This window comes from Macaca thibetana, chromosome 11 (genome assembly GCF_024542745.1).
Source record: "Macaca thibetana thibetana isolate TM-01 chromosome 11, ASM2454274v1, whole genome shotgun sequence".
Lineage (NCBI taxonomy): Eukaryota > Metazoa > Chordata > Mammalia > Primates > Cercopithecidae > Macaca > Macaca thibetana.
The window spans coordinates 104,089,775-104,108,466 of NC_065588.1; the positions used below are offsets into that span (position 1 = coordinate 104,089,775).

Consider the following 18,692-nt stretch of genomic DNA (forward strand, 5'->3'; position numbering starts at 1 on the left):
TTGATCATCTCTGGTTCAGGGATTTAGGCACATTCATGAGGCTAATTCTATTACTTGCTGTACAATATTTTCTTTCGCCACCCTTTACTTGACAGCAACTAAGATGGCTCTCAGTGTGACTCTTGGCAGGTAGGAGGATGAGCTGGGCCCTCTGCTGAGTGTGCTATATTTCTTATCTATCACTACTGATGATGATGATGATGAGATGAGTATTGTGCTAAGTGTTCTTTTTTTTTTTTTTTTAAATCCATGATCTCATTTTATCTTCAAACCATCCCAGTGAGGTAGGAATGATTACCTCTGTTTTGCAGATGGAAAAGTTGAACTTCAGGGAAGCACACATCTGAAAAGGAGCAGAGCACATAGTTGAACCAGGTGTCTTGACATCCAACTTTGGCCACTTCCAGACCACCCCACTACGCCATCTCCCAGATGGGTGTCAAATTTTGCCAATGAACTGTCTTTCCATTCCCTTTCGCTTCTACTGAAGACATAATAGTTACGGAGTATAGTGCGTATAATGTGGCCCTGACTTGCTAGAGTCTCCTCTTCAAATTACCAAAACAGAAGCTGGTTTTATTCTCAGCAGCTGCTTCTGATTTCCATTCTTCGACCAAAATTTTTGTTCAAGAACCAGAAACTTGTTCAACTCATAAAACTCATCAGACCTCATGGGAGGATTGGACTATATGTATGTTTCAGGATGGAGCCCACCAGAATTACTAAAACAGAATCCCTGGGGTGGGCAGGAGTTAAAGGGGGTCTAGGATTTTGAATTTTAATAAGAACGTCAGGTAATTTATGATCCAGCTAATCTGGAAAACATGAGTAATGGAATCCACCCACCCATCCATCATTTTATTCCTTCATCCATCCATCCATCTCCTCATCTTTAAGATTGGGGTAGTATTAGTACCCAGCTTATATGGTACATAAGTTAAATGAAGATATATGTGGGACATGCTTAAGAATGCCTGGTATGTTGTGAGAGCTGATTAAGACTTACAGGGGGCATTTCCTATGGTCCTGGCTTTTTTCTGGTTATTAAAGATACATTAGAAACAGGCAAGGCCTTGTCCTCCTGGTGATGACCATCTAGCTGGAATGAGGACAAATTTGGGCATCAGATCAAACTGGGTTCAACTCTTGCCTCTGCCGCCCACACTGAACATGGACACACTACTGTACTTCCCTGGATCCATTTTCTCAAATGTAAAGTGAGAATAATGATAGAGTTATTATTCAATAATAATCAGAATTAAATAAGATAATATATATAAACTGCTTCACTACATATTAAGGATACTTTATTTATTTTTCCTTCTTCACTGCTAAATTTGACAGTAATAGTAATAATGATGTCTGCCATGGATTGAATGCTTACTATGTGCCAAGTGCTTTACATTCATTCTCAATTTATAAGAATAAGAAAGCAAGTACTTATATGGAGCTTATCACATACCAGGCATTGTTCTAAGCACCTTATGATATTAATTAACTCATTGCATGCTCACAACTACCTTATGAAGTAGGTATAATTATTATCCCTATTTTATAATAAAGGAGGCTGAGGCTCAGAGAGGCAAAGCAACTTGCCTAAGATCACACAGCTAGTAAGTGGCAGAGCTGGGATTTAAATCCCTATCTCTTTTTAATCTGTGGATGTTAATGTTTAACTGCCATGTTATGTGGCTTCCCACAGAAGGGTGGCTAAATACCCACAGGAAATTTGTGGAAAGGATTCCAAACTAACTGAGGGCTTCAATCACCACATCTGCAAATTGAAGCACGTTCCACGGAGCCCCTGTGGAAATTCTCTTGTGACAAAAAGATATGTCCAGAGGTACCTAATTTCCCCTCAACTTTGCACAGAGCCAGCTTTGCCAAGTTATCCTGCCACGCAGGAATCTAGAGAGCCCCTTGAAGAGATTCGATTTCCCTAATCTCGCCAAGCACAAGGAGAGTGTGGGAGACATGAAAGGCAGCAGTTATTTATTTCATGAATAGATAACGGCAAGCCATTTAGAGGGAGCAGTGGCAGGAAGATGAAAAAGCTATTAATGCAGTCAGAAGCTCATTTCTTTCAGAGTGGTCAGCAGCAGTGGAGAGGACAAAAACGAGAAAATATTGCAATGGCTGCTCAAGACAACACAAATTATTCAGGAGATATTAAAGTGCATTGTTTACCATCGTAAACATTTTTTAAATGTTTATAAGCTCTGTTCAAAGGCATCTTGATGGATGAAACCCAATAACCTTTATGGGGGGTGTGCATGTATGAGTGTGTGTGTGTGTGTGTACTTGCATTTCTTTTGTTCTAGTATCGTAGTATTCTTTGTAAATCCTTTCTTTGAGCTGATCCACTCAGCAGTGGATAGACTGGGTCTACATAATGCAAAGAAGTCCATGCTCCCTAGTTCCCTGAGCAATTGTCCTGTTCTTGGTGTCTGCTGTGTTACAGATGACGCTCTGGGAAGCTGGGAGCTGATTTGATGCAGACTAATAGAAGAAAAAAAAAATTGCTCTGGTTCCGGGAGGAGGGAAAAGAGGCAGAGTGTAGAGATGAGATGTAGCAGTATTTCCTTGCATGTGTTGGGAATTGTATGTTCCTATCCAAAGAGGGGCCTACCAGGACAGGATTTGGGGAATCCTTGCACCACTGAGCCCTGTGAGAGATTCACAGCGTATGGGATCTTGTTTGAGGCTGTGTGATTCTTGAAGAAAAATGATGCCTTTAACAAAGCTTAGTCCACTTTTTCCAATCATTGACCATAGCGCGGCACCGTAAAACTAATTCCATAGAGAATTCTTTCTGAAACACTACAACTTTTTTAAGTAAAAAAATTGAGCAAAGCTGCTAAGCATGGCAATTAAGCCATGCTATCATTGCCATACACAATTATCAGCTGAATTATTTTGAATAAAATGACTTGTCAATTTAGGTTAAGTAACTGACCAAATTAGACAACTTACTGATTTGATAGCTTTTTCTCCACTACTTGAATTAGTTTACTTTTGATTTGGGACTCATGCACATAACCAACTGAATTGTTAAGTTGGATTAATTTTTGAATCCATTAACCAGTTTTGTAGACTGGTTGAAAACACCACTGTGGGAGTCCAATGCACCAAGGTTAAGTCCTGGCACTTTCACTTTCTAGAGGTGTGACTTTGGGAAAGTTACTAAACCTCTCTATTGAAGCTTCAGTTTCCTCATCTGAAAAATAAACAATAATAATTAGGCTTGTTTGATTGGATTGTGGGGTCTCATGGAAGTAATTCAGATTAAAAGCTTAGCATGGGGTTGGCACATAATGAGTTTTCAGTAAGTATTGGTTATCATTATAATTATTTATTGTCATATAATTAGAAGGAAGGGGCTGAGGATAGCAGGTGAACTGTAAGTTTTTCTTTCAGTCTCAGGAATGCTTGAGGAAAGTTGGACTCTTGGTGGTATCAATAAAAGGAATGTGACCATTAGAGATAAATGATGGTCTTGCTGGGATGGCTATCTGCTAATCAGTGACCCAGAGATGTCCTGAGCACACTTTGTTGTTGGGTTCTTATTTGTTGGTTGTAATTACAGGTGATGTAATTATGGGCTGCAGGTGCACTGAAAAATGGGAGTGTGACATGCACCCTTCCCATTTTCTATAGAATATCCTAGGTTCTATGTCACTAGCAAGATATTCAAGCTGAGGGACCTGAGATCCTGCAGCTTCCCTGCACTGAAGTGACCCACAGTCACACCAGTGCCCATCCCTAAAGACCAAAATGGTGACTGGGACGTTGGACATTGGGTCTAGTTGTCCATGTCCTTCATGATACTGTTAGGCTAACATGCTACACTGCTTCTTATTCCATATTCCTTTTTTCTTTTTTTTTCTTTCTTTTTTTTTTTTTTTTTTTTTTTTTTTTTTTTGAGACAGGATGTTGTTCTATAGACCACACCAGAGTGCAGTGGCATGATCATGGCTCACTCTAGCCTCAACCTCCTGAACTGAAGTGATCCTCCTGTCACAGCTTCCATAGTAAGTGGGACTACAGGTGCGCACCACTATATCCAGCTTATTTTTTTAAAGTTTTTATAGAGATGGGGTCTCACTTTGTTGCCTAGGCTGGTCTCAAACTCCTGGACTTTTAAAATGAAGGAAAACTCATGACTGGTAAGCCTATCGTATCTTGTGAGTTTCAGTGACAATCCAAATCTGAAACTTGCTCCAGTGGCCTTGAAAGTATTATGTGATTTGCAGTTAAAATATCTGGACTTGAATTAGCATTGTCATTTATTCACTGCATAACTTTAAGCAAGTTACTTAATCTCCCTAAACCTCAGGTTCTTCTTCTGTAAAATGGGAATACAAATACACACATTATAGAGCTGCGACTAATTAAATGAGATAATATATGGCAATGCCCAGAACAATGTCTGGCTCAAAAACTGAACAATGATTATATAAAATGCCCACTATAATGCTCTGAGCTGAGTCTGGCCAAGGGGGATTTTCTGCAGGCTTCTGTTCTGTTCATCAGGGACCATCCTAAGCCAGGCATCACATCTCTGGTGAGTTATAAAGTTGCCCCCTGCCTGGCATTTAGCCTTCTGTGGACATTGACTAGGGGTGTTTTAATCTACAAACAGAGCATGAGTTCTGTGAGGCCAGAACATCTAATCCATGTCTAGTTCCCTCCCCTAGCCTTTGGCAAAATACTGTAGATACCTATATTATTTTATGGCTGAAATGTAAGACATATGTTAGAGGGTTGAGGACATTAAACCTGGACTGACTTGATGATGTCATGTAGTAAAGGCCAAGCTAAGGAGTTTGAACTCTATCCTGTAGGCAGTGGGGTGCCATGGAAGGCTTTTGAGCAGGCGAGTGCTAGGATAAGATTCATACAATATTAATAATAACGATGATGTTAATAATGACAGTGGTGCTGATGATGAGAAAATTTGAGCTTCTCCTTTGTACCAAGAACTGTGCTAAATGTTTTACGTGTATCGTGGCACTTAGTCCTGACAATGACCCTATGAGCTTAGAATATTGGATATTTTGGCTGTGTGCTGGACAGATTGAGGGCAGAATGACTGGAGTCTTTTGAGACTTGATATAGGCTTCCACTAAGGAAGGACAGTGAAAATGGAATTGACAAGCCCTCAAACACATAACACACATTTGTCAATTTTCCTGGTCAGCCAAATATTCCCTTAGTTCAGTAAAATGTTCAACCAAATCAATTTAATCCTTTATGTCAGAACAGCCAAAGTAGTCATGGCTTGTATAGAAGGAACCTTGTTAGGTTTAAAGGGATGTTGTGACTCATTTGTAGCTAGGTCATAATGTCCCCCAAGAGGATATTCTAGGGAATGTCTGTGGCAGAGGTTTTCATGGTCTAATGCATGAAGTCGCTGATTTGGGGCAATTTTCTTTTAGCTAGAGGCTGTGCTCTCCTGACATGAGACTTCCCTATCTCTTTAGTGAAAAGCTCTTCTGGGACTATTCTGAGAATTCTGATTGGCCACTGGTTATGTTGTTTGTCTTTCACAATTCCATTCTGCATGTCGCCACTATTCCCTCACTTACTTAAATCAGAAACTAGTGGCATCCTAGCAGCCCTCTCTGTCCAGTCTTGTTAATCACCAAGCTTACCAAAATGAATTCCCCAAGAACTCTTACATCCATTTCCATCTCCCCATTCCCTTTGCCACCTTCATCCAGGGCACCATTATTACTCATCCCAGGACTGAAACAGCCTCCTAACTGGTCTTCCTGCCCCCAGTCTTGCCCCTCCAACCTGTTCTTCACATTGCAGCTGGAATGCTATTTCCAATATTCAAATCTGATATGCCATTCTCTTGCTTCAGAACCCAAACCCCATGTTCTGTCATTCCAGGCTAGTAAAAACCTGGCCCATTCCCAGCTGGCCCCTTCCCAGCTTCCTGTTCTCAAGCGACAATTCTATGTATGCCCCAGCCCTGCCACACCTTCATGCAGGTCCCCGAAACACCAGGCACTCTCAAACTCTTCCAGGGAGCCTAGTTCTTAATCTGACACTGAGAAGCCACAGTAGGTGACCCCATTTCCCCTGCCACTCACTCCCTTTTTCACGCCCCTATCAGCATGGGGGTGGGGGAGCTGGTAAACGAGTGCTGTATTTCCCTGGGAGGTTCCTCTAGGGCTGTATCTGCAGTTTCAGTGGAGATTGATGAACTTTCAAATGATGAGATTTCTGGGGGCATTTATTGACATATAAATCAAAATCCAATTTTTGTGAAGGAAAATCCCAGCTGGTTTACATGGCAGGATTATGAAACCGTTTTTGCTTTGTGCACAGCCCCCTATATGATGTAAAATGATTTTATCTTCCACAAAAGAAGCCTGGCTTTTTAACTTCTGGCATTTTCCTGGGGTAATCCTGGCACTGGGTTCAGTTTGAATATTTCCCATATGATTGGCATCCTGAGATTGCCAACTTATGAGGAGAGGAAGATAAGTGAAATTTATCGAGTACCTACTATGTACCAGGCATGTCCCTACAATATGCTATTTTAACCTTTACAGCAATTAGTGGGGCCTTACTGTCAATCGTGTGACCATCTTTCCATCTTCTTCCTAAGAAAGTGTGTTAATTACCTATCATTACATGTCAAATTGACACATACTTAGCTGCTTCCAACAAACTCACACTTACTTCCTCACAGTTTCTGTGATCAAGAGTCTGGATGGAGTTTAAGTAGGTTTACTGCTCAGGGATTTCCAAGTTTTCAATCCAAGTCTTGGCCAAGGCTGTGGTCTCATCTGAGCCTCAACCGGGGGAAGGATCTGCTTCCAAGCTCCCATGGCTGTTTTTAGTGGTCCATTCCTAATAGGCTGTAGAACTGAGGACCTCAGTTTCTTGATGCTTCTTGGCCAGAAACCCTCAGTTCCTTGACACATGGCCCTTCCCAACACAGTCATCTACTTCTTCTGATCCAGTGGGAGAGAGAGAGTCTTCAAGCAAGATCGATGTTACAATCTTATGTAACATTATCCCAGAAATGACATCGTTCCACAATCTTTGTCAAATTTCTCGGTTGGAAGCCAGACACAGGTCTCACCCACACTCAAGGGGAGGGGATCACATGCAGCATGAGTACGATGAGGTGGGAATCATGGGGGCCACCCTAGAGTCTGTCTGCCACATAAAGGTTAGGACATAAAGTAGGACTCAGCTACTAAGACTCATGTTGTACCACTATGCTGTCCTGTCAACTGATTCAACAGACTGTGAAAGCCGAAGTCAAGCACTGCCTGGGGGCTTTACCCTGAATGCTGATGCCAAAGTCATTTATTCATCCCTGGAGCTGCTGTGTTGATTTTAAACCCGAATCATTAAAACAGTGAGGGGAAGTGAAGCAATTCTTCAAAAGACAACTGGGGTATTGTTACCCCAAATGGAGAAGGGATCCTGAGTGTGTCCACTCCTGCTGGAAACAGGCCTGTAAAGGCAGAGATTCTGTGATGATGCCCAAGTGACCACGATGCACTGTGGCCTTTGGAGAAAGCACACAGGGGTCTTGTGTGCTTTCAAACCCCTGAGAAAGCTCAGGGGTAAATGCCAAACACAGACTCTTTCCTTCTGGTCACACTTCACAACAGAGGTCCATGCCATCTGGCTTATTTAACTAAGTCTTGCTGCTCTGTTTTTATTTTCCCACCAACACTCACAGCCACCAGTTGATGTTTGGAGTTCTTCCAACTCTTGAATTCTGACCAAGACTTGTAAATCCTACATAGCTGTCATATGTAGTTGTATGGGTTGTGCACTGCATAAGAGATGCCTGAATGAGAGGGTGAATCATATGGAAAATCAGCATATTGAGATCTTGTTTCCAACAGCAATGAACATGCACATCATCATTTCCCCTTCTTTTTGTGATAACACCCCAGTATTGTTTTGTTTTGTTTAAGATGCCTTCTCCCTCCATTCTCCAGATTTTATACTACTCATTAAGCCAGGGAATGCTTTCTGCCTGAGGGAAGAGTCACCTTTTTCCAATTCACATACACAGACCCATCTAGGCTTGCAGCAACCTTGATGACTATTTTCAGGATAGTGAGCCTTCTGCTGGAGTAGTAGGTAGTGACATAATCTGCCTAAGCTGACTTTGAGAGCAAGTGACTCACAGTTTCTAAAACCAACTGATAGCTACCCAATCATGGTGGAAATTCTGCTTTCAACACACTGCACCTAAATTCCTAAGTCCATATGTAGAATCAATTAAGCCGAAGAACGTGCAGCTCCAGCTGTCATGTGCCTTTAAATAAGCCTTAAAATCGACAGCCAAGATTGGACTCAATGCTGATTTTCAGACATAAAGGCTGCGCTAGGGGTGTGAGTATTGAAAAGCCACATTAAAAAATATGCAATCAACACCAGCTGTGGTCCAATTAAATTCAACCGATGACAGGTGTTTATAGAGATTACACACATACATTTTACCCAACAAATCACTTCCTTCGAAATGTGAAGTTTGGTAAACACAGCAGTGGTTCTCATAGTGAGGTCCATGGATCATTCACACCAGAATTAAGTCCTTAATAAAAATGCAGATTTTTGGTCCCCAACTCAGACCTACTGAGTCCAAATATTTTAGGAAAGGGAGGTTCAAGAATATGATTTCTAACAAGCACTATGCAAAACGAGGCACTATTTTAAGGCTTCCAGGAATACTGAGATACATTGCTCTTAACTCTCAAGCCAGAATAAACTGTTTTAATTGGATTAAGGTTTTGGTCTCCAGGAAAAACCTCTGGAGATGCCCTTAGCCGAGTAAATCTCCTCCATTTTGGGCCTTTGAAACTTTGTAAGAACGTATTCCTCTAAGCCTCTGCTCCTGTCAGTTCGCCCAATTCCCTGACATCTCCAAATGACTGCATCAGGAACTTTAACATTCACCAAATATCAGCACCTGGAGGGAACATTTAAAAGTGACACCTACCTGGGCCCTAGATTTGCAATCAGTTGATGCATCCATCTGGATATATTTGGCCTGAAGTAATAGAAAGCCTAACAGTGGTGGAAGCTGTAAGCACATTTACCTCCATTAAGAAGAGATCTGGCTGGGCGTGGTGGCTCACACCTGTAATCCCAGCACTTTGGAAGGCCAGGAGGTCAGGAGTTTGAGAACCAGCCTGGCCAACATGGTGAAACGCTGTCTCTACTAAAAATATAAAAATTAGCCAGACATGGTGGTACACGCCTGTAATCCTGGCTACTTGGGAGGCTGAGGCAGGAGAATTGCTTGAACCCAAGAGGCAGAGGTTTCGGTGAGCCGAGATCATGCCACTGCACTCCAGCTTGGGTGACAGAGCAAGACTTCATTTCAGGAAAAAAAAGAGATCTGTAGCAATCCCATTACTAGGGTGTACACTCAAAGGAAAACAGATCATTATACTAAAAAGACACATGAACTCATTCATCACCATGCTATTCACAATAGCAAAGACATGGAATCAACCTAGGTGCCCATCAGTGATGTACTGGATAAAGAAAATGTGATATATGTATACCACGGAATACTACATAATCATAAAAGAAGAATGAAATCATGTCCTTTCCTGCAACATGGATGGAGCTGGAGGCCATAATTCTAAGTGAATTAATGCAAGAACACAAAACCAAATACTGCATGTTCTCACTTATAAGTGGGAGCTAAATATTGAGCACTCACAAACATAAATGTGGGAATACTAGACACTGTAAACTACTAGAGGTGGGCAGAAGGGAAGAGGTCATGGGTCAAAAAACTACCTACTGGGTACTATGTTCACTACCTGAGTGCAATATACCCATGTAACAAGCCTGCACATGTACCCCCTGTAACTAGAATAAAGGTTGAGAAAAATAAGTGGGGAGGTTCCAGGATTCACTTGGGACTTTGGGCTTCAAGATGGCTCTGTAATTCTTCTGCCATTCCCCAGCCCCCTACCACATGGTCGTGAGCTGACTGCAATGGCACCAAACCTCATGGCCTCACACAACTGCTTTCAAAAGGTAGAAAGTAGGGGCTGAAGAAGCAACAGGGAGTTGGAAGCAATGGTGGTAAGACAGCTCTCCTGAAATCCTCTGTCTTTTGACCATGGAGCATCTAGAAACCTTCACTCTATGTCTCACTGGCAGAACTGTGTCACATGACTCCCCTAGCTGCAAGGGAGTCCGAGAGAGTGAGGATCTATTGAAGAGAAATGTTTGGCTTACCAAACATGCTTTATCTCCTAGGGCATATACAAACAAAATTGGGATTCTGCTAACATGCTTTATCTCTTAGGGCATATCCAAACAAAATTGGGATTCGCTAGTAATAAAGAAGAGGGAATGCTCCAGATGAAATGGAGCAGGCCAAGCTCTCTAGGTGAGTCTAATAACACACTAGAGAAGGCAGAGGAATGCAGCATTAAATGCCATTCATTATTCACGGCCAAGGTCAGATTATCATCTCTTCCGTGAAGTCTCTACTAGATCATTTAAGCTCGAAGTAACCTTTCTCTTTGCCATTCCCCTACCACAGTTGGTCACAATTCTGACTGCATATTAGATTCACTTTTTAAAAAACCATCAATGCTTCGGCCTTACCCAAGACTAGTTGAATTGGAGTCTTTAGGGATGAGGTCTGGAGCATTTGTTCTTGGAAATATCCTCAAGAGATTGGAATGTAAAGCAAGAATTGAGAGCCACTGTCCTAAAATATTCTATCTTTTCTCTTTAAAAAAATGGATACACTAGTTGGTAAAATTAGGTTTTGCTGCAACAAGAAATATCTCCTAAATTCAGTGACTTAATACTCAGATATTTATTTCTTGCTCGTGCTACTTGGGAACATGGGTTGGCTGGTATCCGGTGCTCTGCTGATCACTCAGTACCTCAGCTGCCAGAATAGTTATTGCCATGTATGCTTCTCCAACTACCTCAGCCACGGGAAGGGAAGGTTGATGTTGAGCACTGGTCATTAAGTTATTTCACTTGGAAGTGATGGATCACCTCTGTCACCATTTCATCGGCCAAAGCAAGTCTTACGGCCACCTCTAACTAACTTCAAGGAGATAGGGAAATGCAACTTTACCAGGAAGCTGGAAGGTAGAAAGCTGGAAGTTTTCATGATCAGCACTAAGGACTATCAAAATAAAGTTCATGGGGCTGCGTGTGGTGGCTCACCCCTCTAATCCCAGTAGTTTTGGAGGCTGAGGTGGGAGGATCACTGAGCCCAGGAGTTCGAGACCAGCCAGGGCAACATGGTGAAGCCTTGTCTCTACAAAAAATACAAAGATTAGCCAGCTGTGATGGTGTGCACCTGTAATCCCAGCTACTTGGTAAGCTGAGGCAAGAGGATTACCTGAGCCCTGGAGGTTGAGGACACAGTGAGCTGTGATGGGGCCACTACACTGCAGCCTGAGCTACAGAGAGACCCTGTCTCAATAAATAAAGTTCATGAAGTATAAATAGGTATTTTATGGTTCTTTCACAAGAATGTGCTAATATATAGTAAATACAAAATCTAAAGAAAAACAAGTAATATGGACTGATTATGGAAATTCAGTTGTGCAGAAATGTGGAAAGTAAAAAATGTATTTTCTATTTTCTGCTGTTGTCCCCATCTTCTGATTCTCCTTTTCTCGATGATTATGACTTCTTCCAGTGTTTGGTATGTGTCCAAACATGCCATTTCAGAGATTTTCTATGCATTATAAACACACACACACACACACACACAAACACACAGAGACAGTTTTCTCTTTTCCCCAAATATGGGATTTTCTATGACTGCTGCATAGTGCTTTTTGTTTGTTTGTTTGTTTTTTGGAGGCAGAATCTCGCTCTTTTGCCCAGGCTGGAGTGCAGTGGCGAGATCTCGGCTCACTGCAAGCTCCGCCTCCCAGGTTCACGCCATTCTCCTGCCTCAGCCTCCCGAGTAGCTGGGACTACAGGCACCCGCCACCATGCCCGGCTAATTTTTTGTATTTTTAGTAGAGATGGGGTTTCACCGTGGTAGCCAGGATGGTCTCGATCTCCTGACCTCGTGATCCACCTGCCTCGGCCTCCCAAAGCACTGGGATTACAGACGTGAGCCACCGCGCCCGGCCGACTGCTCCATAGTTTTTTTAAACAATGTCCAGGTGATTCTAATGTGGAATCCTATGAGATTCATAATGAACATGGAGATGAACCCCAGTTTGTTCCTGCCACAAACGTTCTAGCAAGTGAGCTTCTCCAGACACATGTAATTGAGTTTGTAGTAAAATGAAACAGCTCTTGTAGCTGGCTAAGCATTGGAAGTACTTAATGAGCAGGAGCTACTGGGCACCTTCTCAAAGGGTTGTTTTAAGAACTGAAATTAATAAACATGAAGTAACTGGCAACCAGTAAGAGCGTATAGAGACATATACAACTAACTGGGATAAAACAATCCAAATGTCAAGGCCATTAATAGTATGTGTATCTTACGTGGATAGTAACACGTGGTAAGTGCCTCAAATATATGTATGGAAGAAAGGAAGGAAGGAAAGGAGGAGGGAAAGAAGGAGGGAAGGAAAGAAGGAGGGAAGGAAAAAAGGAGGGAAGGAAAGGATGGGGAAAGAAAAAGAAAGAAAGAATTACTCCAGAGAGCAGGATAAATGTAAATGCTGACTGGTGTGAGTTGTAAGATTTTAAGATTTCCTACAATGGGAATGTGTGACAAGACAAAGGGAGGTGGGTCATGAACTGAATGAAGGAGAGGAGAGGGGTGGATGCCAGGAATGACTCCAGGTAACTGGGTAGATGGTGGATGGAACACTTTTGTATGGTAGAGATGTTTGTTACCTGGCTCTTCTTGACTTGAGTGACATATTTAGATGGGGGTGGCTTTCAGGCAAGGGAAACTATATGTATGAGGGCGCAGGAGATGGTGGAATTTCTAGGATTGCAGAAAAAGTAGCTAGTTTTTAGTGGAGGCTGGTTAACATGAGGGAAAATGGGAAAACAACATTAATCTTATATGTAGAAACAAGTAGAGAAGGATTGTACTAATTAGCCATATTAAACGCATATAAAATGTTCACTTCATTCTTACGAGCCTGGTGGCAGAAAACAGAATGTGTGTGTTTTGGCAAGAAATGTGCACTGCAGATCATAATCTCAGAAAGAAAGATAAAACTTTGTTTATTGATTGGGATTCTGTTTACTCTTGTATTGACTAGGCTAATCATTTAAATATGATGCTTTATCTTGATCTGAACCCATAAGTAAACAAAATATGTTTAAATTGTGTAATTGTATCACATATGCCATATTCTACATTTTGTAGCGGGGGATCAGGTAAGGACTATGTAACCTGCACTCAAGCAAAATAATTTTACTTAACCAAACTCACTGGCTGAATGACCTTGAATGAGTTACTTGACCTCTCTGTACTTCTGCATTCTCATCTGAAAGGGAGGATAGTGATAGAAGCTACTTTATTGGGTGGCTAAGATAAAAAAGTGAGCTAAGTGTAAAGCCCTTAGTGCAGTACCTGGAACAGAGTTAAGTGTTTAATAAACACTGGTGCTTATTGATTCTCAGCAAATTTCACCATTCACAACCGAAGTCTATTGAGAATGACCAATTCATGAATTTGTTCCATGTCTGTGCCTGATGCAGATATTAGTTACTGTTCACTTCTAATACACTTCCAAGAAAATCCTGTAACTGGAAATAGTTACTTCATTACCTAACCTGGAAATGGGAACTGGTTCTTCCAGCTCTCTCTCTGATTCATTATCAGGAGGTGCTGCTCAAAGTCTCTTGGTTAGTTTGCCTCATTCATTCCTTCAACCACTTACCCTAAGTCAGAGTCTGTAACACACACAGAGATGAAAGAAATAGCCCCTGCCTCCCAGAGCTCATTGTCTAGTGGTGGAGGGAGGGAAGGGAAAAACAGTGACACCTCTGAGATCAGGGAAATGGGCAGGAAGCTGAGATCAGGGAAGGAAACTATGCCATCTAAGGGAAGACCTAAAAAGAAAAGAAATAGCCAAGCAGTAGAATAGGGAGTGGAGAGACTGCCTCAGCTCAAGAATGTCCCAAGCCTGGGAACTGCAAATAGTTCAGTATTGCAGGAAAGGTGTGTTAAAAGAAAAACCTTAGCTGAATTAAATTTAACAGATTATAATTGAGCAAAGAATGATTTATGAATGGGGTAGCCTCTTGAGCCAGAGGAGGCTCAGAGAGACTCCGGTGCAGCCACGTAGTGGAAGATTTACAGACAGAAAAAGGAAACTGATGTAAAGAAAATGGAAGTGAGGTACAGAAGCAGCCAGATTGATTAAAGCTTGGCGTCTGCCTAATATGAACACGATTTGAACAGTTGACCACCTTTTATTGGCCAAAACCTCAGTGATTGACACAAGAGTAGGCTACAGTCTGTTTACAACTCCATTTAGGTTATAGTTTGCAATGTATAGAGAAACCTTTAGGATAAACTTAAAATATGTAAGGAGGCAGCTTTAGGCTAAACTTGATCTAACAGGTGTATTTTGGTGAAAACATACAGGGAGAGGTGAAGTAGGAAAGCCAGCAGGGGGCACACACAGACCAAGAAAACCTGTCGAGCAGCCTGGTTCCAAGGGCAATGGGGAGCCACTGAAGACTAGCAAGGGAGGGGTGATCAGACTCATTCTTTGGAAAGATGACACTGGCTGCTCTGGGGAGAATAAATTGGAGGTTATGAGATTACATTAAATTCTAAAGTAGGGCAGTGGCATGAAGTGAATAGAATGAGATATATTTAAGGAGCATAAGCAACAGGACATGGGGACTGAGTGAGGGAGAGGAGCAGCATGGTTGCTAAGAATGACCCTGGGGTAACTGAGTAGACAAAGGATGGAGCATTTTTGTAGGGTAATGGAGTATGTGTGGTAGAGATGTTTGTAACTATTAGCTGGCTCTTCTCCACCAGGCCATACATCTCTTTAAGTCAAATTTAAGAAATGCTATTGATCTTGCCAGTAATTCTTACTGAAACTTGAACCAGGGTGATAATTACCTGAAGAAGTAAGTTGGGCAAATTCCCCTGAAAGTATACTCCTGAAAGATAAGAAGTAAGTCCACTGCCATTACCTACTCTTAGAGCTCTGTTTTATGATTACTTTTATATCTGGTAACAGTTAGGAGCAGATGAGTCCTTGGAGTATACATTCAGAAGATGTTCAACTTTCTGCATAATCTTGACACTCAATACAACAAGATGTATTCATCCCCTGCTCTGTATCACCTGCTTCTCTCAGTGGGTTGAACCAGGTAAATATGGCTCTTGCCCTCATGAAACTTACATTCTAACATAGAGTTCTGGTATCTTCTCATTGAAGTATAAATCCTCCTTTCCTATAGGGGTGCCTGAACAAGAATAAGAGTGTGTCATTTAGGTATCACTGTATAACAAAATGTCCTCAAAATCTAGTGGCTTAAATTAACAACCATTTCATTGGCTTAAAATTTTGCCATTGACAATTTAAGCTGGGCTCAGCTGGGTGGTTCTTCTGATCTTGGCTGGGCATGTTCTTGCATCTATGTTCAGCTATGTTGGGTAGGCCACTTTACTGATCCTGACTAGGATGTCACACGTTTGAGGGCCTCAGCGGGGATAGCTGTTCTGAATGGACTCTGGTCCACATGTGTCTCATCCTCCCATAGGCTAGCCCAGGCTCTTCATGTGGCAGCCGGGAAGGTATCCCAGAGAGAATGAAAGTATACACAGTTTCTTGAGGTCTAGGCTTGAAACTGACATGATATCAATTCTGCCATTTTCTGCTGGCCAAAGCTAGTCACAAGGCCCAGTCCAGATTCAGGTAGTGAAGAAATAGGCTTCATTACTTGATGGGAGCACTAGCAGAGTCTCATTGCAAGGGCCATGGGCAAAGGGAAAGGAAGAATTGGGGTAATTTTGGCAATATACTCCAAGGACTCATCTGCTCCTAATTCTTACCAGATGCAAAAGTAATCACAAAAGAGAGCTCTAAGAGTAGGTGATAGCAATGGACCTGTTTCTTATCTTTTAAGACAAACAGGAGACTTATTAAGACCTGCTCTTTCCCTTGAAGGAATTTTCAGTGTCCCTTTTGGCTGCTGGGTCAGTCAACTTTTTCTATTTTAGTTTTCTGACTGTAGCCATCCTCTCCTTTCAATCCCCAGGACAACAGCCTATGGTTCTCAGCACAGCTGTCAAAGAAATGAAATGTCAGCAGTGTTCACTGTGACCCTGGAGGCCATTGCCCTCCCCCTCACTCTCCCATCTCCTCACAATTGCCTTCAGCAGGGCTGGTCTGCACTATTAATAAACCTTCCCCCTCAGCACTTTCTCTCAAGGGGACAGTATCAGAAAGGCTCCATCTATCTTCCAGCTTGACTCCTGCCAGGCTGGTGAGAAGGTCTTCTGACAAGGAGATAAGAAATCCCAGACATCACCGCCATGTAGGGGAAGCTTGGGAGTTCCATTTTCCTTATGAAAGGTCAAATCACTTCTTTTGCAGTGTTTGGAAAGAAAAGAGCTAACACAATGTGCTTTCTAAATGCCAATGATCTTGACATTCCTGATAAAGAGAAGTCAATGAAGGAAGAGAGTGGCTCAGTAGGAGAGCTGACTTCTAAGTGCCACTGGGAGAAGTAAAACGTTTTTAATAACTCACGTTAAAGGCTGTGGTTAATTCGATCCTGGGTTGTGGTAATGCAATTATTGCTACTTTAAAAAAATTCCTGCATGTTTGCAGTGAATATATTGTATTTTATTGCAACAGTAATAGTTCTCCCTCAAGAGGCTGAGGAGGCAGGCAGGCCAGTCACAAACTGGTCCTATCAACTTTTCATTCCTTCTTTCCTTCATCACTAATCTGTTGAGTGGGCACTGTGTGCCCGGAACTGAGCTGAGATGTAAAAGAGGTAACCAGCACAGCATTCGGCTCTTAAGGAACTCACAGTCTAATTGGAGAGCATGACAAGTCAACAGACAATCCTATAGAAAGTGATGCATGCTACCCCAGGAAGTGCAAGATGTTATGGCAGCATCCCCATTGGAGAGTACGGGGAATTATCTCCTGCAGTTCCTTCCTCAAGCAGTAGAGGCTCCATGAAGTTGCGAACTAGGTCCGGCACATTTGTTACTGGTATCCCTGGTGCCTGGCACTTAGTGGGAGTTCATTCCTGTTTGCTGGTCGATTTGCTGGTGTGGATCCTATATTCTCCTTCCATAGGGCCATCACCCTTCTGCAAACATTCCAAGCAGTTTTACACATGTGACTTGGAAAATGTGCCTTAGAAAATACTGCTGTTTCTGTCTGAAACGTCTTTTTCACCATTTAGCACCTGGAAAACTCTTATGCACCCTTCAAGACTTAGACCAAATGCCCTCTCTTCTGCAAAATATTTTCAGATTTACTGAGCAGAATTTATCCTCTCTTCATAATGGCTCTAAGAATCTTGTTTATATATCAGGTTTGCTTCTTGGCTATTGTGAATAATGAAGCAGTAAACATGGGAGTGCAGACATTTCTTTGACATACCGATTTCCTTTCCTTTTGATATATACCCAGTAGTGGGATTGCTGGATCTTATGGTAGTTCTACTTTTAGTTTTTTGAGGAATCTCCATATTTTTGTTTTCTGTAATGGCTATACTAATTAATACCAACAATGTGTAAGAACTCACCTTTCTCTGCTTCCTCCTCAGCATTTGTCATTTTTTGTCTTTTTGATAATAGCTATTCTAACTGGGGTAAGATGATATCTCATTGTGGTTTTGATTTGCATTTCCTTGATGAAAAGTGATGTTGGTATTTAATATACTCGGTGGCCATTTGTAAGTCTTCCTTTGAGAGATGTTTATTTAGATCATTTGTCCATTTCTAAATCTATTTTGAGCTCATTTTTTGTATGGTAGGAGATAGGGGTCTTGTTTAATTTTTCTGCATATGGATATCCAGTTTTTCCAACACCGTTTATTGAAGAGACTATTTCTTCCCCAGTGAATATTCTTGGCACCTTTGTTGAAAATCAGTTGGCTGTAAATATGTGGATTTATTTCTGGGTTCTTGATTCTGTTCCACTGGACTGTGTGTCTGTTTTAATGCCAGTATTGTGCTGTTGTGATTACTATAGCTTAGTGGTATATTTTGAACTCTAGTTGAGTGATTCCTCCAGCTCTGTTCTTTTTGCTAAGGATTGCTTTGGCTACTTGGGGTCTTTTGTGGTTCCATATAAATTTTAGGATTTAAAAAAAATTTCTATGAAGAATGTCATTGTTATTTTGATAGGGATTGCATTGAATCTGTAGAATGCTTTTAGGAGTATGGTTATTTTCACTACATTAAACTTCCAATTCATGAATATGGAATGTCTTTCCATTTTTATGTGTCTTCTTCAATTTCTAAAAAATCAGTGTCTTATAGTCTGTCTAGAAGAGATTTTTAACCGCCTTGGTTAAATTTATTTCTAGGTATTTTATTGTATTTTGTAGCTATTGTAAATGACATTGCTTTCTTGATTTCTTTTTCTGCTAGTTTGTTGGTGATGTATAGAAATACTACTAAATTTGTATGTTGATTTTGTATCCTACAACTTTGTTGAATTTGTTTATCAGTTCTAAGAGATTTTTGGTGGAGCTTTTAGGGTTTGCTAAATATATAAGATCATCTTGTCTGC

The 18,692-nt window shown here is 41.5% G+C and overlaps 1 protein-coding gene across 3 annotated transcripts in view; it reads left to right on the forward strand.

Moving 5' to 3' along the window:
• The window catches only part of ISCU (iron-sulfur cluster assembly enzyme), a 627,706-nt gene that overhangs the window by 36,648 nt on the left and 572,366 nt on the right, over positions 1-18,692 (forward strand). The gene's annotated exons all lie outside the window — the stretch shown is intronic.